The 23,361-nt window shown below is 44.2% G+C and overlaps 1 pseudogene; it reads right to left on the reverse strand.

The window, feature by feature from the left end:
• LOC140203094 (lysosomal dipeptide transporter MFSD1-like) overlaps positions 1-23,141 on the reverse strand; it is a 50,486-nt pseudogene extending 27,345 nt beyond the window's left edge.
• Between the last annotated feature and the right edge of the window lie 220 nt (positions 23,142-23,361).

A 23,361-nucleotide genomic window follows, 5' to 3' on the forward strand; every position in this document is an offset into this window, starting at 1 on the left:
CAGTCATAAGCAAATGCATTGAGTGGCTGGACACCCTACAATTCACCTACTGGCACAACCAATCAACAGACGATGCCTTAGCCACAGCTCTACACACCGTCCTCATTCACCTGGAGAGGAGGGATGCTTATGTGAGAATGTCGATTTTGGACTACAGTTCAGCATTATGGTTTGTACATTGAGACAGAGACGCAGCATAAAGATTTTTACTCCCTCATGTTGTGAGATGGATATAGGAAAGAAAATAAATTCTAAATTCTATTGTGTTTCTTCGACTTACAGTGTATGCCCACAAGAAAATGAATCTCAGGTTATTTATGGTGACATATACGTACTTGATACTAAATTTACTTTGAACTTTGCACACTGGTGTTTGTCATTCTTTGCCTGTTTATGTATAGTTTTTTCATAAATTTCTGTTGTATTTATTCTTTCCTGTAAGTGCCTGCAAGAAGGTGAACCTTGTGATAGTACATGGTAAGATGTACGTAACTTGTGACAAACTTACTTTAAACTTTCAGCATAATCTCTGGAGATCCTGTCAAACACCTGGCTGGACTCTCCAGAACCTAGTTGTTGTTTGAATGAATGCAAGTCAGACACAAATAACATACTATCTGATTATCATGCATTTGTTTTTGCAACTTTCTGAGTGATTTTCAGATTTTTTTGCTACACGTTTTTATGCAAGCGATGTTGTTGTGATTTATTACTGAGATCAAAGAGCAACAGATCAATCTCCCCACTGTGCTCCCCAAAACAGATTCAGGCCAGGTCAGTACCAAGGAGAGAGATTACCTGGGAGTACACAGTACAGCAGACTCACTTCCTGTGGAAAGAAATGATCCCCCAGCACTGTAAGTTCAATTAGAATCTCAGACATATTTTATACACAAAATAGATGTGATAGGTGTTTATTTACACAGTATCTGATCTCCCTTTCAATAGCTACTAGTGACTCTTATTACTTTCAGGTGCATCAAACCGCATTAAATAAACCTTGCTCTGGTACCACCCTCTGACAGCGTCGAAGAGAGAGATATTCGAATGGAGAGGCGCTCTCTCAGGAGTAGCAAGCAAGAGGGAGAGAGACATATACACGGACACTTTCCTCTGGCAGCAGTGAGTGAGGGACAGGCTGATAGATGGCACGGAATACTTGTTCGCCTCTATGCTTGCAATCTTCCTGGACAATTTAATCAGCAAACAATGGGGTCAATTATGGGCTGGCGACCCACCTCTAAACTTCTTGGCCTCAAGGCCACTTGAGCACAGTTGATAAAACAGTGTGCTCAGTACAGTTCTGAAATGATTTAACACCTTCAGAAAGCAACACCTCTGGAACCCAACACCACCAGCACACAAGAGGTTATGAGGGGAGATATTAAAATCTTGATAAAGTTTAACATTGTGCTTCTTAAACAATAAAGGATACACCATAAAACAACCTGGTTGGTTAAGTCATTCAACTAAAAGTAATAAGGCAGTCTCTTTTGGGTTTAATTTTAACACTTTTTGAGGATCAGTCATCAATTGATCTGTTACCTGTAGTAAGTTTCCACCTGAAGTCATTGTTGCCTGTATAAATGGTAATTTAACCATCCATTTTACACTAAAGGAAAATTTTTTAAACGTCCTCTGAGAAAATCTCAAATCTGTAGTGATAATTTGATTTATATCTGGAAATATAGTGCATTTTGTTTAGAAACTGGGCACTGGAAACTCCCAACGTACTTAGAAGTATAAATTAATATTCTACCATTCAGGCATTTGTCTACTGGGCATAGCATCCAAAGTTCAGCTCCACTGAAGTCAATTAGCTCCTGTGGTTAGCAGTTGTAGAACCTGACGGTTCTCAATTATGTGTATATAGACATATCTCCTGCTTCTAATTTCTGATCGTGTTTATTAATGTTAATCTTAACTTAACTACGGTGTCTTAACTGTACAATTTTATATAACATCTAATTCACTACGCAATTGATCAAACACGACATACAATTGCCAATGCACTAATGCAGGCAGCATTCAGATAAACAAGATCCACTTGCGAGTTTTAAAAATTTTAGAACCAATAGAAGAAAATGAAAATTATTTTCACTTTGATGGTTATCATGCTTAGGCCCTTGGTTCTGGCAAAAAAAAATGCATTGTTAATCTTCCCATGCAAAAACAAAACAGAAGACTGGAAGTATTTCATAGGTCAGGTAGCATCCGTGGAGGAACAGGTATTTGACAATGTTCTGTGTCGACCTATTATCCTGCATCAGTCCAGGGTCTTGACCCCAAACCTGTCAACGTCCTGATGAAGGGTCTCAGCTCAAAACATCGACTGTTTATTCATTTCCATAGAAGCTGCCTACCTACTGAGTTGCTCCAGTATTTTGTGCGTTACTATGAAACATCAATTTATACTTTTGCCTCCATTGAAGCTGCTTGATATACCAAGCTTTCCTGTTTTGTTTTTGTTTGCTCTAGAATCCAGCACTTGCAGTTTCCTCTTCCCATGCAGTTCATTATAGGCTGGGAACCCAAGAACAGGAAATCCCAGGGGAACTCCCACACCACGCAGAAGGTGCAGAAGGAGGCTTTATTACTGGACTGAGGACCTCTTTGTTTAAATTCATACTGTTCATACTCACTGCTATTTCCCAGCTTGTCTGTGAAAAACCCAGCCAGTATCACCACCACAGCACTTCTAGAGGAGAGATGAAGTAAATAAATGAAAATGAATGATGAGGGCCTCAACTAAAATGTTAATGGTACATTTCTCACAACAGATGCAGCCAGAACTGCTGAGCTCCACCACCATTGCTCCAGAGTACAGCATCTCTTGTGTCTTGTGTATCCAAGAACTTTGTGCCTTCCTCCTCCTTTCTCCACCTTTGACAGAGGAGAGCTATTTCCATCTTTGCAGTATGCCATAATTTAAATACCTTACAATTTAAATTTTATATTAAATAAATATATCATGTAAAAATGGTATAATTTTTGTGCCAATTCAACACAAGGTGTCAATCTCAGATATACAATTGGATTCACTCAAAACTAGAGCTCCTTATTACAACGGTGGAAACTAAGCTTCAGACAGTGGTTAAAATGGTTCACAACTCATTCTTCCAGAAGATTCTCCCAGTTTGAAAAAATGTATAAGCATTACCAGCATAAAATGCACATGGACACTTACATGGATAGAGAAGGTTCAGCGGTATTTGGGCCAAAAATGGGAAGTGGTACTGGTTTAAATGGGCATGGACCAGATGGGTTAAAGATCCTGCTTCCATGCTCCAAGGCTCTATGACAACAGGGTATAGACCAGGAGTGGCCAACCTTTTGCACACCATGCGTCAATTTTTAATGCATGAGTTCAGATGCGCCTTACAACTCTTGTACCCCTATTCAATTCTTGTAAAGATACGTTAATATAGACATATTTAGCATTTTTACATGATATATTTATTTAATATAAAAACAAGATAAACACTACTTACCTTAATTTAAAAAATACATTTTGTCTTCTTTTGATTTCTTCCTTTATCTTAATCAGACCCAAGCACTCGTTTCAGTTTTCCTTCTATTTCAGTCTGATGTTGTGTTTTATAGTGTCTATTAAGATCATGGCTTCCATTATGTGAGAAAGTGTTTTCACAAACAATGCACAACGGTTTTCATGTTGAACCCGCTATGAATAAGAACTCATTTTCCCACTGTTCATTGAATTCACTTTCTGCTTTTCTTTTGTTCATTTTCTTTTGCACTGTGATGGGTCACTGAATGTAAAAACAAGGCTTGATATTCGATAAAGTACAAAACTGCAAATGTTCACAAAGGACGAACAAAGCACAACTCCATAGTGCACGAGTGTCAATTGTAAACTGACTGACAAAAACCTACGATGCACTGCTGGTGCAGACGCCTGGCGCCTCAGGATCAAACAAGTATCAAACGTGTATTGAACAGTTATGGAACGACTGCAGAACAAAGGTCCTTCTTTCCTAGTTTGACTCACTGAACTTTTTTAAAATTGAAAACAGATTAATGTGAAAGATGATAGCACGCACCAAAAGATGTGCATGATATAGTAAAATTGCTAAAAATAATTGCTAAGTTTTTGTCATAAAGTGGTGGCTGGGGACGGACCCAAGTGCAAGATACAGACACTGAAGTACCAGGGACGGGACTAGGATACAGGGTGAGGGCTAGGACATGGACACGAAAACCAGGAACCCGGAACAGGACAGGACAAGAGAGCTAGGAGCCCGGGCTTGGACTCCGAGCCAGAGACTGGACAAGGACCCAGAACCTGGGTCTTGCCTCTGGCTCGGACCCCAGAACTAGGCAAGGACGTGACTTGGCTGGCAGGCAGGATGAGACTGGAGTCTTCAGGCTTGAAACTTGAGGCGAGGCTGAAGACCAGAGATTTGAGGCAAGGCTTGGCTAGAGGCTTGGGATCTTGAAGCTCCTCCTGGGCAGGGTGCGGATCACCTGGGCAAGGCGCGGATCTCCACCAGACGGAGGCAAGGGACAGGAAGGGACAGAACCAATTGCAGGGTAACGGCAATCTGGCCTGACTTACCGGACGGAGGCAAGGGACAGGAAGGGACATAGATATAGGATGGCTCCAAGACAAGACTTCAGGACAGGCGAGGTGAGAGTTACCAGCAAGACAAGGCAAAGCTTCCGGCAATGCAAGTCGAGACAAGAACTTCAGGCAAGGCGAGGCGAGAGTTACCAGCAAGACAAGGCAAAGCTTCAGGCAAAGAAACAGAAGGCAGGGGAAGGGATACAAGGAGTAAGGACAAGAATAATCCAGCAGCCATGCCCTGGTCTCTGGAGTTATTTAGGAAGCCAGCTCCAACGAGAATTCGTGCTCAACAGAACCGAAACAGGGTAGACAGGAAAACCTGGAGCAAGGGTCGATGCACCGGACTGTGAACAGGAATGTGGACTTCACGGACCAGACCATGAGAGTTTTAGTTTTATTCTCAGTAAAACCCATTCCTAGCTCGAAGCTACTTGAATACCTGTTATAGATTTTTTTTCTACAAATCAGGTTTTGATTAATACTTTTTGCATTACTTTTTTATTATTATCACTGGGGTGTAATGCGCCACTTCTAATCATCTAATGCGCCACTTTTGGCACGTGTGCCATAGGTTGGCCATCCCTGGTAAAGACTATCCTTGTTGTAGAAGGCGGCAAAACCTAATTGAGCTTCTTTCTCTCCTCAAATTGCAAACAAATAATCATCACTGTAAATTATAAATACATATAAATTAAATGCAGGTGAACACAAGTGAACCATGATAAACTTGGTGCCTTGCCTTTCCCATTGAGAACAAGTAAGAACAACACAATGTCAGATGGTCCAGAACATGGTACATTGATTAGTGCAGCAGAGAAAGAAGGCCAGGAAAGGAATATAAAGTTGCTCAGCATTCACTGAATATTCCAGCCATTTAACTAACCACAAACAGATAATGACACAGTAGTGCAGCAGTTTGCTTTACGCTACTACAGTGCCAGTGACCCGAGTTCAATTCCACCATGATCAGTAAGAAGTCCCTGTGACTCTGCAGGTTTCCTCTGGGTGCTCTGGTTTCCTTCCACATTCCAAAGACATACTGGTTATAGTGAGTTAATTGGTCAAAAGGGTGTAATTGAGTGGCGTTGGCTCGTCCAACCCAATGAACCAGTTACCGTGATGTATCTCCAAAATAAAATAAAGATGTTTTAGAGAGAAGGTGCAAGAAAAACATAGTCTGAAAAGTTATAGTAACAAGAAATTCCACAAATAGGGCCTTTACACAAAACCCCCTGTGGTGTTAAATGGAATTCACTAGGATTACCATACTCCATTTCTGGTTTGACAAGACTATTGGTAGCTCGACTAATTTATTGATGATTTTGAAAGGGAGCAGCTGGGAATAGAGGTCTGCACTGAAACTTATTACCAAGTTCAAAGCATAGGAACAGAGTCAAAAATGAAGAGGGCATTGTGGAAGTGTATATTCTGTTAAATAGTATACTTACGTCCATGCACAGGTAGCAAAGAGAAGGTTGTACTGCTCTGGGGTCATTCCCAATCCTTCCACACAATCTGTTGTCCCATTAGTCACGGTAGAATTAAAACAAGTGATATTCTGGAAAGACAGAGGTCACAACACCGTCAGGCAGAGACAACAGAACAAAATTTATCCAATAACTTTAAACTCTTCATAACCATGACGCTCATCCATTTAGGTTGTGTGACCAGTATCAATACTTCATCGTTAAATCCTCAAGTTCATTGTCTTCACTCACACAATATCAGTTGTAAGTTTACCAACACTAAATCAAAGGTGTAAATGAAATTGTGAAAAGGCACTAAAGGACGAGAAGACAAGCTTACATTAAATTTAAAAAAAGGGAAAGGCAAAGGCTTCTGAAAATCCAAATAAGCAACATCCACTGACTTTCCTTTGTCTATCCTGCCTGATATTTCCTCAAAGAATTCCAACAGATTTGTCAGACAAGATTTTCCTGTGATAGACCAAGCTGACTTTGGCCTACTTTGTCATGTGCCTTCAAGTATCCCAAAACCTCATCCTTAATAATACACTCCAACATCTTTCCAACCACTGAAGTCAGACTAACTACCCTATAATTTATTTTCTTCTGCTTCCCTTCCTTCTTGAAGAATGGAGTGATGTTTGCAATGATCCAGTCCTCAGGAATGAGTGATTCTTGAAAGATTAGTACCAACGTCCCCACAAAGTCTTCAGCTATCTCTTTTAGAAACCCTGCAGTGTAATCCATCTGCTCTAGCTGACTTAGCTACCTTCAGACTTTTCAGGTTCCCAAGAACCTTCTCCTTACTAATAACAATGACACTTCTGCTCCTGATCACTCTAACATTTCTGACATTTTGCTAGAGTTCTTCTATAGTGAAGACTGATGGAAAATACTTCTTAAGATCATCTAACATTACAAACTCTCCAGTGTCATTTTCCAGTGGTCTGATACCTTTGACATCCCTGATCAGCCACGGTTGCCTCTTCTTCCCTTTAGAATTCTTGTTCATCTTTGGGATGTATCTTTTCTACATCTTCCAAATTGCTGCCAGAAACTCCCACCGTATCTGTTCTGCCGTCATCCCTGCTAGTGTCCCCTTCCAATCAACTTTGGCCAGCTCCTCTTTCATGCCTATGTAATTCCCTTTCCTCCACAGTAATGTTGATACATCCACTTTTAGCTTCTACTTCTCAAACGGCAGTGTCAATTCTATCAATAATGATTACTGCCTCCTCAGGGATCCTTTACCTTAAGCTCCCTACCAAATCTGGATTATTAGATAACATCCAGTCTAGAATTGCCATTCCCCTAGTAGACTCAACTACAATCTGCTCTAAAAAGCCTTCTTGTAGAAATTCTACAAATACCCCCTCTTGGGAGTACCAACCTGATTTCCCCAATACACCTGCATATTGAAAACCCTCATGACTATCACATCATTGCCTTTTTTTAAAATCTCCCATTGTAATTTATATCTTATATCCTGGCTACTGTTCAGAGGCCTGTATACAACTCCGATCTGGATCTTTTTAGACTTGTAGTTTCTTAACTCTACCCACAAGGATTCTACACCTACCAATCCTATGTCACCTAGGGATTTGATTTTGTTTTTATCAATAGACCTACCCCATCCCATCTGCCTACCTGCCTGTCCTTTCAATACAATATGTATTCTTGGATGTTAAACTCACAACTATGATCTTCTTTCAGCCATGACTCAGTGATGCCCACAGCATCATATGTGCCAATCTCCAAATGCACTACGAGATCATCTACCTTCTTCCATATACCGCGTGCACTCAAACCTTCAGTCCTGGGACCATCAATCACTCTTTTTGATTTTGGCCCTCTGTTACACTTTAACTCATCCTACTGACTACAATTCTGCCTTATCATCTGTCTGTCCTTCCTGACAGTTACACTACACACTGCATCGGGGTGTACAACAACTGCCCCACCCTCAGCCCTATCACTCTAGTCTCTAACCCCCTACCAGATTAGTCTAAACCCTCCCCTAGGGCTGAAGAAAACCTGCCCACAAGGATATTGGTTCCTCTCAAGTTCAGGTATCACCTGTCATTTTTGTGCAGCTCATATTTATACCAGAAGAGGTCCCAATGATCCAGAAATCTGAAACCCTACCCTTTGCACTAATTCTTCAGCCATGCATTCTATTCTTACCCTCATTGATGCATGGTACAGGCAGCAGTCCAGAGATTACTATCCTAGAGGTCCTGCTTTTCAGCTTTCTACCTAACTCCCTAGATTCTCTCTTCAGGACATCATCCCTTTTCCTTCATGTGTCGTTGGTACCAAAATGTACCATTACTTTCATCTCTTCAGTCTCCGCCTGTTGAATGTTGTGGACCTGATCCGAGATATTCCTGATCCTGGCACCTGGGAGGCAATTTGCTCTCCGGGTGTCTCTTTCCTGTCCACAGTCTGCTCTCTGCTCCTCTAATTATGGAATCCCTTCTGTATTCTCAGCCCTTCTCACCCCTTCCCTTCCCCTTCTGAGCCACAGAGACAGACTCAGTGTTGGAGATCAGGTCACCGCAGTGTTCCCCTGAGAGGTTGTTCCCGAACAGAATCCAAAGTGGTATACTTATTATTGAGGGGAATGTCCACAGAGGTACTCTGCACTCTCTGCCTTTTCCCTTTGCCTCGCGTGACAATCACCCAGGTACCTGCCTCTTATAGCTCAGGATGACTACCACCCTGTAGCTCCTATCTATCACCTCATTTTGTCGTATGAGCCGAAGGTTATCCAGCTACAGCTCGGTACACTTTGTGCAGATGTAGTTATCAGGGAGAATGGAGATCTCCCAAAGTTCCCACATCTCACACAAGGAACAGACCACTAACTCTGGACCCTTTCTCAGCAAACTAGCTATGTATTAACAGCAGGAAAAATAACTTCCGAGAAACTTACTTAAAACCTCTGCCTCTGCTTGCCCAAGCTCGAGCCGAAGCCTGACAACTCTAACACAGTCCACTCACACGTGCTGTGTGACTTCTTGCTCTGAATATTTCAGAGCAATTTGCAGAATACTAGATGCACAAGGCAAGACAGTGTTGTGGCTTGGACAGATACGCAGGATTCAACATAGGCAAATTACTTGCATAATATTAAAACTAGATAGTTTACATTCTCCTGCACTGGGAATTTCAGTACTCACCCCCTGGAACTTGTCCTGAAGCACACTGGGAATTGCATCGCAGAAGTAGGAAGCAAAGCTTGGTAGACAATTGAAGAATAGTAACAAGAATCTGTAGTAGGCTGAAGTGGGAGGCATGTGTCAGACCATGCAGAATGAATGAATAGAACATTACAGTTATACAAAAATTGAACATGTTCCTTGGTAAACAAAAACAAAACACTTACAGAAAATGCTGAAAAAAACTTAATAAGTTCTTATCTACCATCTAGGCACTAAACAGTTTTCTAGAATAAGCACTAATTTTCCAGCTATTTGCCCTTTTCCTATCATGCATCTGTAAGGCAAAGCAAGTTCATTTGTACAGGACTTTTCAAACACAAGGCAGTTCAAAGTGTCTAACAAAGAACAAGATATAAACACATTATTTCTCTCACATGGCATAATTTTTCCTTGGCGTTTGAAAAGAATGTAAACTATGATTTTATAGTGCTGTCAGACAAAAGAAACACCAACAATGTTATGATTGGATATTTCAATTATTATCTTTCCCTTAATCCAACACAACGGTCTAGAATCTCGATTCAATGGAAATGCACCAACACTCCACGTACAAATGGGAAATAAAATCCACGTCCCCCGCTACACAAAAAAATTAGCAATCACTTTTCTCGCACCTGTTTCAGACAGGTCTCAAGTCTCTGGACTTGAGCAGCTAGATGAGAGCCAATCACAACAAAGAATTTTTAGATCATAATACATAGAAACCTAGAAAACCTACAGTACAATACAGGACTTTGGCCCACAATGCTGTGTCGAGCATGTATTTACTTTAGAAATTACCTAGGGTTACCCATAGCCCTCTGTTTTTCTCAGCTCCATGTACCTGTCCAAGAGTCTCTTAAAAGACCCTATTGTATCTGCCTCCACCATCGTCGCCAGCAGCCCATTCCACGCATTCACCGCTCTCTGCGTAAAAAACTTCCTCCTGACATCTCCTCTGTACCTACTTCAAAGCACCTTAAAACTGTGCCCTCTCGTATTAGCCATTTCAGCCCTGGGAAAAAGCCTCTGACTATCCACACGATCAATGCTTCTCATCGTCTTATACACCTCTATCTAGTCACCTCTCATTCTCCGTCGTTCCAAGGAGAAAAGGCCAAGTTCACTCAACCTATTCTCATCAGGCATGCTCCCCAATCCAGGCAACATCCTTGTAAATCTCCTCTGCTCCCTAAACCAAGCAACATCCTTGTAAATCTCCTCTGCACACTTTCTATAGTTTCCACATCCTTCTTGTTGTGAGGTGACCAGAACTGAGCACAGTACTCCAAGTGGGGTCTGACCAGGGCCCTGTATAGCTGTAACATTACCTCTCGGCTATTGAACTCAGTCCCATGGTTGATGAAAGCCAATGCACCGTATGCCTTCTTAGCCACAGAGTCAACCTGCGTAGCAGCTTTAAGGGTCCTATGGACTCGGACCCCAAGATCCCTCGGATCCTCTGCCAAGAGTCTTACCATTATACTATATTCTGCTATCAAAATTAACCTAGCAAAATGGACCTCCTCATACTTATCTGGGTTGAACTTCATCTGCCACCTCTCAGCCCAGTTTTGCATCCTATTGATGCCCAGCTGTAACCCCTGACAGCCCTCCACACTATCTACAACATCCCCAACCTTTGTGTCATCAGCAAATTTACTAACCCATTCCTCTACTTTCTCATCCAGGTCATTTATAAAAATGACGAAGAGAAGGGGTCCCAGAACAGATCCCTGATGCACACCACTGGTCACTGACCTCTGTGCAGAATATGACCCATCAACAACCACTCTTTGCCTTTTGCGGGCAAGCCAATTCTGAATCCACAAAACTAGGTCCCCTTGGATCCCATGCCTCCTTATTTTCTGAAGAAGCCTTGCACAAGGTACCTTATCAAATGCTTTGCTGAAATCCATATACAGTACATCTACTACTCTACCTTCATCAATGTGTTTAGTCACATCCTTAAAAAATTCAATCAGGCTCGTAAGGCACGACCAGTCTTTGACAAAGCCATGCTGACTATTCCTAATCATATTATGCCTCTCTGAATGTTCATAAATTCTGCCTCTCAGGATCTTCTCCATCAACTTACCAACCACTGAAGTAAGACTCACTAGTCCATAATTTCCAGAGCTATCTCTACTCCCTTTCTTGAATGAAGGAACAACATCCACAACCCTCCAATCCTCCAGAACCCCTCCAGTCCCCACTGATGATGCAAAGATTATTGCCAGAGGCTCAGCAATCTCCTCCCTCACCTCCCACGGTAGCCTGAGGTATATCTCCTCTGGTCCCGGTGACTTATCCAATTTGATGCTTTCCCAAAGCTCCAGCACATCCTCTTCCCTAATATCTACATGCTCAAGCTTTTCAGTCCGCTGCAAGTCATCCCTAAAATCGCCAAGGTCCCTTTCTGTAGTGAATACTGAAGCATAGTATTCATTAAGTACCTCTGCTACCTCCCCCAGTTCCATAAACACTTTTCTACTGTCGCACTTCATTGGTCCTATTCTTTCATGCCTTACCCTCTTGCTCTTCATATACTTGTAGCATGCTTTGGGGTTTTCCTTAATCCTGATACCAAGGCCTTCTCATGGCCCTTTCTGGCCCTCCTAATTTCATTCTTAAGCTCCTTCCTGCTAGTCTCTATCATTACCTTGTTCTTTGAACCTTTTGTAAGCTTTTCTTTTCTTCTTGACTAGATTTTCAACAGCCTTTGCAGACCATGGTTCCTGTACACTACCATCTCATTGTCTCATTGGAACGTATCTATGCAAAATATCTCACAAATATCCCCTGAACTTCTCCCACCATGACTACCCTGTTTTACAGAGGTGAACCCAGAAACCAGTCCTTAATAAAAACAAAATAGTAAATAAACATTGTAACATGCATTACCAGAGACTAGAAATTAGTGCATTATAAACACATGTTACTAAATATTTATTTCATCATTGCAATTAAGGAGATTACAACCAATCTTCATAGTTCCTTTAGTTGCCAGAATGTTTGATGGGTGAATATTTTAGTGGGCACATGGCCAAGTGGTTAAGGCATTGGACTAGGACCTGAAGGTCGTGAGTTCGAACCCCAGCCGAGGCAACGTATTGTGTCCTTGAGCAAGGCACTTAATCACACATTGCTCTGCAACGACACTGGTGCCAAGCTGTATGGGTCCTAATGCCCTTCCCTTGGACAACATTGGTGTCGTGGAGAGGGGAGACTTGCAGCATGGGCAACTGCTGGTCTTCCATACAACCTTGCCCAGGCCTGCGCCCTGGAGAGTGAAGACTTTCCAGGCGCAGATCCATGGTCTCGCAAGACTAATAGATGCCTTTACTTTAGTATGCAATTAAAATGCTCTAGAATCTGAAGCAATTAAGTGCAGAATCCATGGGGTATTTTATACTCGGATAAGTTTGCAAAAGCCTAAATTTCGATTATAAAGTTATCAGATTGGGTTGATTAACATAGGTACTAGGACCGCCACTGACTCCTATGTCCAGACCACCACTGGGCAGATACTCCCAAGACCCCGAATGTAGCAGAACCCTTATCACTCAGTGTGAGCTGACATTCCAAGCCCATCCTGGAAGTTTTGGTGATGAGGTAGAAAAACTGGCGTACACGGTAAATCTCCTCCATGGACCAACACTCAGCCTGTTCAACGCTTTACGGGTGCAAAGATATCCTGCGTCCTAATCCTTTCGACATTCCTTTGCAGAGGTAAGGAGAGTTTTTGATCTTTTAAACTGGAGTCAGGAGAATACCCACCGACTCCTGGACTTGTACCAAGGCAGAGGGATGGTGGGGGCCTATGCAGTCAAATTACGCATGTTTGCTGGAGTGACAGGATGGAATGGGAGATTGCTCATCACTGCCTTCAGTCCCAGACTGAACACAGGGGTCCGACACGAGATCGCTGTCCGTGATGAGCAGGATAGTCTGGATGACCCGAGTAATCTGGCTATTCGAGTTGACGACCTGGTAGCTGAGTGGCACAGGGAAATAATGTCTCAAGCTTCCTACTCGCCGTCTGATCACAGTGTTCCCTCACCTTCTCCCTGATTACCCAGCGCCCAGTTCACGGAGGTGCCTGTGTAAGTGGGACGCATGCGCTTATCTCAGGAGGAACGAGATCTATGCAGGAGAACAGGTTCCTGTGTCTATTGGAGTGATCCAGGACAATTTTGAGCATCTTATCTGAACCGTCCAGTAAAAGAGGATACCCATCAGCGGGGAGGGGAGTCCTGATGGGTTGGTTCTCTGCAATCAGCTTCCCCGAATTGTGCAATACGCCAGCTTCCTTGCTCGGACCCATAAACTTCAGGCATTTGTCGACTCCGGTGACCCCGGGAATCTCATGAACATCTCTCTGGCTCAAAGATGGGGAGTTCCTACTCATGAATTAAGAGAAAAGATCAACGTCACGGCCATGCTCAGTCGACTTCTGGGCACCGGCCAGGTCCTCCTTCCACCGAACCCTCCAACTTGTGCTCGAGGACAACACAGTGAAGAACTCTTCTATCTGGTTGATTCGTCTGAACTGCCACTGGTGCTTGGTCCTCCTGGTTATCCCTAAATAGCCCACCGGTTGATTGGTCTCTTAAAGCACTTCAAGAATGGGGACTGGCATGCCTGTCCACCTGTCTGCGTCCAGCTCAATCCGCTCCATGAATCTCCTCCTGTGTCAGCTAAGGATGAGGACCTGTCTGGGATTCCGGCCGAATATGCTGATCTTCTTAAGGTCAGTGAAAAGGTCTCCCTTCCTGCACATGACTGCACCCTTTACTTCCTATCCGTTAATTGTCCTCCCCGGGGCTGCCTCTTTTCCTTCTCTCGTCCTAAAACAGTGGCCATGGAAGAATACTTCAAGGAGGTATTAGCCTTGGGGTTTAAGGGTCAGCACAACATTGTGGGCTGAAGGGCCTGTACTGTGCTGTACTGTTCTATGTTCTATGATTTATGTTTATCCGTCCATCAACCTCGCCAGCAGGAGCAGGCTTCCTTTTAGTCCGCAAGAAAGATGGCAAGCTCTGTCCCTGTATCGATTATCGGCCCCTAAACAATATTAAAGTACTGTGAGGAACAACTACCCTCTTCGCCTGCTTGCCTCTGCGTTCGAACATCTCCAGGGACCCTACAACCTGTCTCTGAATGTGAACAAAACAAAAGAAATAGTTGTTGACTTCAGGAGATCACGGAGCGACCACTCTCCGCTGAACATACTTTATACTTTATATTTTATTGTTGCCAAACAATTGGTACTAGAACGTACAATCATCACAGCGATATTTGATTTTGTACTTCCCACTCCCTGTATTACAAATATTAAATATTAAAAAGTTAAAATTTGTAAATATTAAAAATTTAAATTATAAATCATAAATACAATAGAGAATAGACAATAGGTGCAGGAGTAGGCCATTTGGCTCTTCGAGCCAGCACCGCCATTCACTGTGATCATGGCTGATCATCCACAATCAGTATCCAGTTCCTGCCTTATCCCCATAACCTTTGATTCCGCTATCTTTAAGAGCTCTATCCATCTCTTTCTTGAAAGCATCCAGAGACTTGGCCTCCACAGCCTTCTGGGGCAGAGCATTCCATATATCCACCACTCTCCGGGTGAAACAGTTTTTCCTCAACTCCGTTCTTACTGGCCTACCCCTTATTCTTAAACTGTGGCCTCTGGTTCTGGACTCATCCATCAGCAGGAACATGCTTCCTGCCTCCAGCGTGTCCAATCCCTTAATAATCTTATATGTTTCAATAAGATCCTCTCTCAGCCTTCTAAATTCCAGAGTATACAAGCCCAGTCGCTCCAATCTTTCGAAATATGACAGTCCCGCCATCCCGGGAATTAACCTTGTGAACCTACGCTGCACTCCTTCAATAGCAAGAATGTTCTTCCTCAAATTTGGAGACCAAAACTGCACACAATACTCCAGGTGTGGGCTCACCAGGGCCCTATACAGCTACAGAAGGACCTCTTTGCTCTTATACTCAATTCCCCTTGTTATGAAGGCCAGCATGCCATTAGCTTTCTTCACTGCCTGCTGTACTTGCACGCTTGCTTTCAGTGACTGATGTACCAGAACGCCTAGATCTCGTTCTACTTCCCCTTTTCCTAACTTGACTCCATTTAGATAATAATCTGCCTTCCTGTTCTTACCACCAATGTGGATAACCTCACATTTATCCACATTAAACTGCATCTGCCCACTCACCCAGCCTGTCCAAGTCACCCTGCATTCTCATAACATCCTCCTCACATTTCACATTGTCACCCAGCTTTGTGTCATCGGCAAATTTGCTAATGTTACTTTTAATTCCCTTATCTAAATCATTAATATATATTATAAACAGCTGCGGTCCCAGCACTGAACCCTGCGGTACCCCACTGGTCACCACCTGCCATTCCGAAAGGGACCCGTTAATCGCTACTCTTTGTTTTCTGTCAGCCAGCCAATTTTCAATCCATGTCAGTACTCTGCTCCCAATACCATGTGCCCTAATTTTGCTCACTAATCTATGTGGGACTTTATCAAAGGCTTTCTGAAAGTCCAGGTACACTACATCCACTGGCTCTCCCTTGTCCATTTTCATAGTTACATCCTCAAAAAATTCCAGAAGATTAGTCAGGCACGATTTCCCCTTCGTAAATCCATGCTGACTTGGACCGATCCTGTTGCTACTATCCAGATGTGTTGTAATTTCATTTTATAATTGACTCCAGCATCTTTCCCACCACCGACGTCAGGCTAACTGGTCTATAATTCCCTGTTTTCTCTCTTCCTCCTTTCTTGAAGAGAGGGACAACATTAGTCACCCTCCAATCCACAGGAACTGATCCTGAATCTATAGAACATTGGAAAATGATTACCAATGCGTCCACGATTTCTAAAGCCACCTCCTTAAGTACCCTGGGATGCAGACCATCAGGTCCTAAGGACTTATCAGCCTTCAGACCCAACAATCTATCCAACACCATTTCCTGCCTAATATAAATTTCCTTCAGTTCATCCATTACCCTAGGTCCTTTGGCCACTACAATATTATATCTGGGAGATTGTTTGTGTCTTCCCTAGTGAAGACAGAATCAAAGTACCTGTTCAACTCGTCTGCCATTTCCTTGTTCCCCATAATAAATTCACCTGTTTTTGTCTTCAAGGGCCCAATTTTGGTCTTAACTATTTTTTTTCCTTTTCACATACCTAAAGAAACTTTTACTATCCTCCTTTATATTCTTGGCTAGTTTACCTTTGTACCTCATTTTTTTGTCTCCACATATTACCTTTCCAGTTAAATAGAAAATAGAAAAATGGGAAGTTAGGTAGTGCAAAAGAACCGACAGGCAGGTCTGGATATTTGGAGGGTACGGCCCAGATCCGGGTCAGGATCCGTTCAGCAGTCTTATCACAGTTGGAAAGAAGCTGTTCCCAAATCTGGCCTTACGAGTCATCAAGCTCCTGAGCCTTCTCCCGGAGGGAAGAGGGACGAAAAGTGTGTTGGCTGGGTGGGTCGCGTCCTTGATTATCCTGGCAGCACTGCTCCAACAGCGTGCAGTGTAAAGTGAGTCCACAGAAGGTTTGTGTGATGTGCTGCACCGTGTTCACGATCTTCTACAGCTTCTTTCGGTCTTGGACAGGACAACTTCCATACCAGGTTGTGATGCAGCCTAAAAGAATGCTTTCTACGGTGCATCTATAAAAATTAGTGAGGCTTTTAGGGGACAGGCCAAATTTCTTTAGTTTTCTCAGGAAATAAAGGCACTGGTGGGCCTTCTTGGCAGTAAACTCTACTTGGTTGGACCAAGTCAGGTCATTTGTGATATTGACCCCGAGGAATTTAAAGCTTTTGACCTGTTCCACTTGCGCACCACTGATGTAAATTGGGTTGTGCGGTCCGCTACTCCTTCTGAAGTTAACAACCAATTCCTTCATCTTGCTGACGTTGAGGGATAGGCTATTGTCTTCACACTATGCCACCAGGTTCTTAATTTCCTCTCTGTACTCAAACCCATCATTACCCAAGATCCGGCCTACAATTGTTGTGTCATCAGCAAACTTATATATTGAGTTTGATGGAAACTTGGCTACACAATCATGGGTGTACAGCGAGTACAGCAGGGGGCTGAGTACACAGCCTTGTGGGGCATCGGTGCCTCAGAGTGATTGTAGAGGAGAGCTTGTCCCCTATCTTTACAGCCTGGGTCCTGTCTGTGAGGAAGTTGAAGATCCAGCCGCAGATCTGAGTGCTAAGGCCCAGGTTCCGGAGCTTAGGAATCAGTTTATTTGGAATGATGGTATTAAAGGCAGAGCTGTAGTCAATGAAAAGGAGTCTTACGTATGTGTCTTTATTCTCCAGGTGTTCTAAGGAGGAATGTAGGGCCAGAGAGATGGCATCTGCCGTTGAACATTGATGGCTCCTCTGTTGAGATCTTTAAGAGCACCAAATTTCTTGGTGTTCATCTGGCGGAGAATCTCAGCTGATCCCTCAACACCAGCTCCATAGCCAAGAAAGCCCAGCAGCGTCTCTACTTTCTGCGAAGGCTGAGAAAAGTCCATCTTCTACCCCCCATCCTCACCACATTCTACAGAGGATGTATTGAGAGCATCCTGAGCAGCTGCATCACTGCCTGGTTCAGGAATTGCACTGTCTCAGATTGCAAGACCCTGCAGCGGATAGTGAGGTCAGCTGAGAAGATCATCAGGGTCTCTCTTCCCACCATTACAGACATTTACACCACACGCTACACCCGCAAAGCTAACAGCATTGTGAAGGACCCCACACAACCTTCACACAAACTCTTCTCCCTCCTGCCATCTGGCAAAAGGTACCAAAGCATTCGGGCTCTCATGACCAGACTGTGCAACAGTTTCTTCCCCCAAGCCATCAGACTCATCAATACTCAAGAGTCTGGACTGACATCTACATCATTTATTATTATATTGTAATTTGTCCTCTACTGTGCCTATTGTCTTGTTTATTAATTATTGTACTGCCCTGCACTGTTTTGTGCACTTTATGTAGTGCTATGCAGGTCTGCAGTCTGGTGCAGTTTTTATGTTGTTTTACGTAGTCTAGTGCAGCCTTGTGCTGTCTCACATGTAGTGTAGTTTTGTGTTGTTTCATGTAGCGCCATGGTCCTGGAGGATCGTTGTTTCGTTTTTACTGTGGACAGCACCAGCAGTTTATGGTCGAAATGACAATAAACTTGACTTGACCTGACCGGGAGATTGATTCTGGAGATCGTGATGCTGAACAGCTGATCCAGCGCTACAACCGCTCCTGGAGACGAGCCGGAGCTTCTCTGCTGCGCGCTCAGAAACAACAGACTCGGCAGGCTGATCAGCTCCGCCGACAGGCGAGGCGTTCGCTTGCTAGATAGTTCCTTGGTCAATACTGTGCGGTGGCTCCTGGCATCTCACCGGGCATGGGGCAAGGTCCAGTACATCGTTATATATCGCAATACATAGCTATTGCTTTCGGCCGCGGCGTTGGCATCTAACTTTCATTTCGGCAGTTCTGGTTAACGACTCTGTTGGCTCAGCGTTTCTTGTTTTCCTTTTCCTTAAAATCCTGCCAAGTTCGCACTGAACTCCGTGAGCTGTCGACTCGCTTCAGTGTCTCTCTCTCCGCACTTGCGCCATACCCAAATGCTATGACACTGGCAACCGTGAATCACAGTACCAGGCCGTGGCGTTATCGGCTCGGATTCAATCAATACTATAACTATAGAAGTTTGTTCGTGTTCAGTAACAGGTCAAACCTCCTAAACCTTTAAGAAAGTAAAGATGCTGGTGTGAATTCTTCTGATTGTGGAACACTGTAAAGATGACAACTTTCGAACAGTGCATTGGATTAAAGACGAAGCAAGATCTACACAGGAAATGTGCCATGGAGGAATTGCTGCAAACACGGTAGATTCGTAAAAACCCGTCCGATGACCTAAACTGGCTCAGATCCCACACGCAAATCCATCACAGGTACAGCTTTGAAAAAGAAGAGAAAATCTGCAGATGCTGGAGGAACTCAGCAGGCCAGGCAGCATCTATGGACAAAAGTACAGAGACGTTTCGGGCCGAGACCCTTTGGCAGGTCAAGAGAAAAAAAAGAGACAAGGAATAGATTTATAAGGTCGGGGGTTGGGGGGGTGGCGCGATAGAGAAACACAGGATGATAGGTGAAACTGGGAAGGGATGGGACGAAGAGCTGGGAAGATGTTTGGTGAAAGAGAGACGGTTTGGGAAGGGAGAGTCTGATAGGAGAGGACAGAAGGCCATGGAAGAAAGAAAAACGGGGAGAAGCACCTGAGGGAGGCAAGGAGATAGGGCGAGAGACGGAAAAGGAGATGAGGAATGGCGAAGCGGGGGGGGGGGGTGCATTACTGCATGTCTTTTTAACACCCCGTATTCCCACACCGACCCGTCAGTCCTCAGCCTTCCCTGTTACTAGTTGAGCCACGTCTGATTATGCAGGTGATTTTACATCGTAATCTTCAAAACCTTTCCATGTTTACTGCATTGAGACTGATTGAATTCACAGTGCAGACACAAACAATGAATTAAATGTCTCTTGTACTGAGCAGTTCAGCACCAAAGTAGATAGAGGTTATGGTCAATTTTCAATTAGATGGCCAATAGTGAAGATGAACATTCGTGTGTTCCTTATGTGAAATGACACAAACAAAACATTATCTTATCTTAACATTCTTTCTTTTTAACGTACTGTGTAATAAAAGCACATGTAATTCCAACCAAACTTTGCCTTAGCCAGTGTAATCTTAGCCTTTGGCATATGTTAGGTCAGCGGCCCCAACCACCGGGCCGCAAGGCATGCGCTACCGGGCCGCAAGGAAACGATAAGATTTGTCGATATGAGTCAGCTGCACCTTTCCTCATTCCCTGTCACGCACTGTTGAGCCATTACTCACGCGAGGTCATGACCCGCGCGTCATCCCTGTCAGCGCGGGAAGAAGATCAACTCGAGCTTGCAAATAACGATGGGCTGAAAAGTGTGTTTGACATAACATCTCTGCCGGCATTCCGGATCAAAGTCAAGTCTAAATATCCTGAGATAGCCACGAAAACACTGAAAACATTACTTCCAATATATTTCTGCGAAGCGGAGTTTTCTGCCATGAATGCAAGGAAAACTAAATTGCAGAATGGACTGGACACAAGGAACCCCCTTCGAGTATCGCTGTCTCCCATCACCCCTCGATGGGACCGTCTTGTTGCAGGAAAACAAGCCCAGGGCTCCCACTGATTCAGCGATATTGGTGTGTTGCAATGATTTTATATGTTCATACGGGGAAAATATGTGCTGTGTGTTTAATATCCAAACGTTACTTAAAATGTTATGCTATTGACTTACTTATATAACCATATAACAATTACAGCACGGAAACAGACCCTCTCCGCCCTTCTAGTCCGTACCGAACGCTACTCTCACCTAGTCCCATCGACCTGCACTCAGCCCATAACCCTCCATTCCTTTCCTGTCCATATACCTATCCAATTTTTCTTTAAATGGTAATATCGAACCTGCCTCTACCACTTCTACTGGAAGTTCGTTCAACACTTACTTCAAGCTCCCCTGCTAATTGACTTATCACTGTATTCATGAGAGGAAAATATGCGTTGTGTGTTTAATATTAAATTCGTTAGATAAACCCTTGTACAAACGAAACTGAGTGTATTAGCCACTTATCACCTATATTCCGGTCCTGATTTACACCCCCCCCCCAACAGAATCGCCAAAACAATTTGCAGGAAAAATATACAAACAACAGGAATTCTGCAGATGCTGGAAATTCAAGCAACACACATAAAAGTTGCTGGTGAACGCAGCAGGCCAGGCAGCATCTCTAGGAAGAGGTGCGGTCAACGTTTCCAGCCGAGACCCTTCGTCAGGACGAACTGAAGGAAGAGTGAGTAAGGGATTTGAAAGTTGGAGGGGGAGGGGGAGATCCAAAATGATAGGAGAAGACAGGAGGGGGAGGGATGGAGCCAAGAGCTGGACAGGTGATAGGCAAAAGGGATACGAGAGAGTCATGGGACAGGAGGTCCGGAAAGAAAGACAAGGCGGGGGGGGGGGGACCCAGAGGATGGGCAAGGGATATATTCAGAGGAACAGAGAGAGAAAAAGGAGAGTGAGAGAAAGAATGTGTGCATAAAAATAAGTAACAGATGGGGTACGAGGGGGAGGTGGGGCCTAGCAGAAGTTAGAGAAGTCGATGTTCATGCCATCAGGTTGGAGGCTACCCAGACGGAATATCAGGTGTTGTTCCTCCAACCTGAGTGTGGCTTCATCTTTACAGTAGAGGAGGCCGTGGATAGACATGTCAGAATGGGAATGGGATGTGGAATTAAAATGTGTGGCCACTAGGAGATCCTGCTTTCTCTGGCGGACAGAGCGTAGGTGTTCAGCAAAGCGGTCTCCCAGTCTGCGTCGGGTCTCTTATCCTTACTTATCCGTGTAAGCGGAACAAGTGCTACACATGCCCTTACACTTCCTCCCTTACCACCATTCAGGGCCCCAAACAGTCCTTCCAGGTGAGGCAACACTTCACCTGTGAGTCGGCTGGGGTGATATACTGGGTCCGGTGTTCCCGATGTGGCCTTCTATATATTGGCGAGACCCAACGCAGACTGGGAGACCGCTTTGCTGAACACCTACACTCTGTCCGCCAGAGAAAGCAGGATCTCCTAGTGGCCACACATTTTAATTCCACATCCCATTCCCATTCTGACATGTCTATCCACGGCCTCCTCTACTGTAAAGATGAAGCCACACTCAGGTTGGAGGAACAATACCTTATATTCCGTCTGGGTAGCCTCCAACCTGATGGCATGAACATCGACTTCTCTAACTTTCGCTAAATCCCCACCTTCCCCTCGTACCCCATCCGTTATTTATTTTTATACACACATTCTTTCTCTCACTCTCCTCTTTCTCCCTCTGTCCTTCTGACTATACCCCTTGCCCATCCACTGGTTCCCCTCCCCCTTTTCTTTCTCCCCGGACCTCCTGTCCCACGATCCTCTCGTATCCCTTTTGCCTATCACCTGTCCAGCTCTTGGCTCCATCCCTCCCCGTCCTGTCTTCTCCTATCATTTTGGATCTCCCCCTCCCCCTCCCACTTTCCAATCTCTTACTCACTCTTCCTTCAGTTAGTCCTGACGAAGGGTCTCGGCCTGAAACGTCGACTGTACCTCTTCCTAGAGATGCTGCCTGGCCTGCTGCGTTCACCAGCAACTTTTATGTGTGTTGCAGGAAAAATATAATCGGGAGGCACACGCATGCGCACTAGTGCCAGCGCAAGGCTTCATGGTCATTGTAGTCTCCCTGGATAAACAAAACGCATTTGACTGCTATTCTTGTCCGTTGGCAACCCTACCCCCCCCCCCCCCCCCAGGGTCGGCCGGTCCGCAAGAATATTGTCAATATTAAACCGGTCCGCAGTGCAAAAAAAAGTTGCGGACCCCTGTGTTAGGTCAAAAAAATTCATTCTAGTCTAAATCTTAATCTAGTCCCCACTCAGGAAGAGCAACAGTCCAATACAGCGGAGGAGCTAGTACCTCTGCACAGAATTCCAGTGCCAGATTCGGCGTAGCTCAAACGAGCAATACTCTTCAAGCACACTGTCTTACTGAGAAACTTCACGGCACAGAAAGCGATCAGTCTATCCGACTACCAGACAGAAATATCTGAACATTTCAATGCTGACCTCTTTCTGCTGGCTGAGCCATGTTGGAGAACCTGTTCCTTTCCCGAAGATAGACTTGACACGAATCCGAGTGTTTCGGTATTTGTTTTCACAGTCTCAGACTTTGCACAGCTGAGCGCGACAGCTGACGTCATCGCCGGGAACATCAGGACTCCGGCAGTATATTAGTTTTATAAATAACACAAAGTTCAGGAGGAACTCAGCAGGCCAGGCATCATCTAAGGAAGAGGGTATCGTCGACGTTCCGGGCCGAGACCTTTCATCAGATTCTGCCTGGCCTGCTGAGTTCCTCCAGCATTTTGTGTGTGTTGCTTGGATTTCCAGCACCTGCAGATTTTCTGTCGTTTTTATAAAATTCAGCCC

This window comes from Mobula birostris, chromosome 9 (genome assembly GCF_030028105.1).
Source record: "Mobula birostris isolate sMobBir1 chromosome 9, sMobBir1.hap1, whole genome shotgun sequence".
NCBI lineage: Eukaryota > Metazoa > Chordata > Chondrichthyes > Myliobatiformes > Myliobatidae > Mobula > Mobula birostris.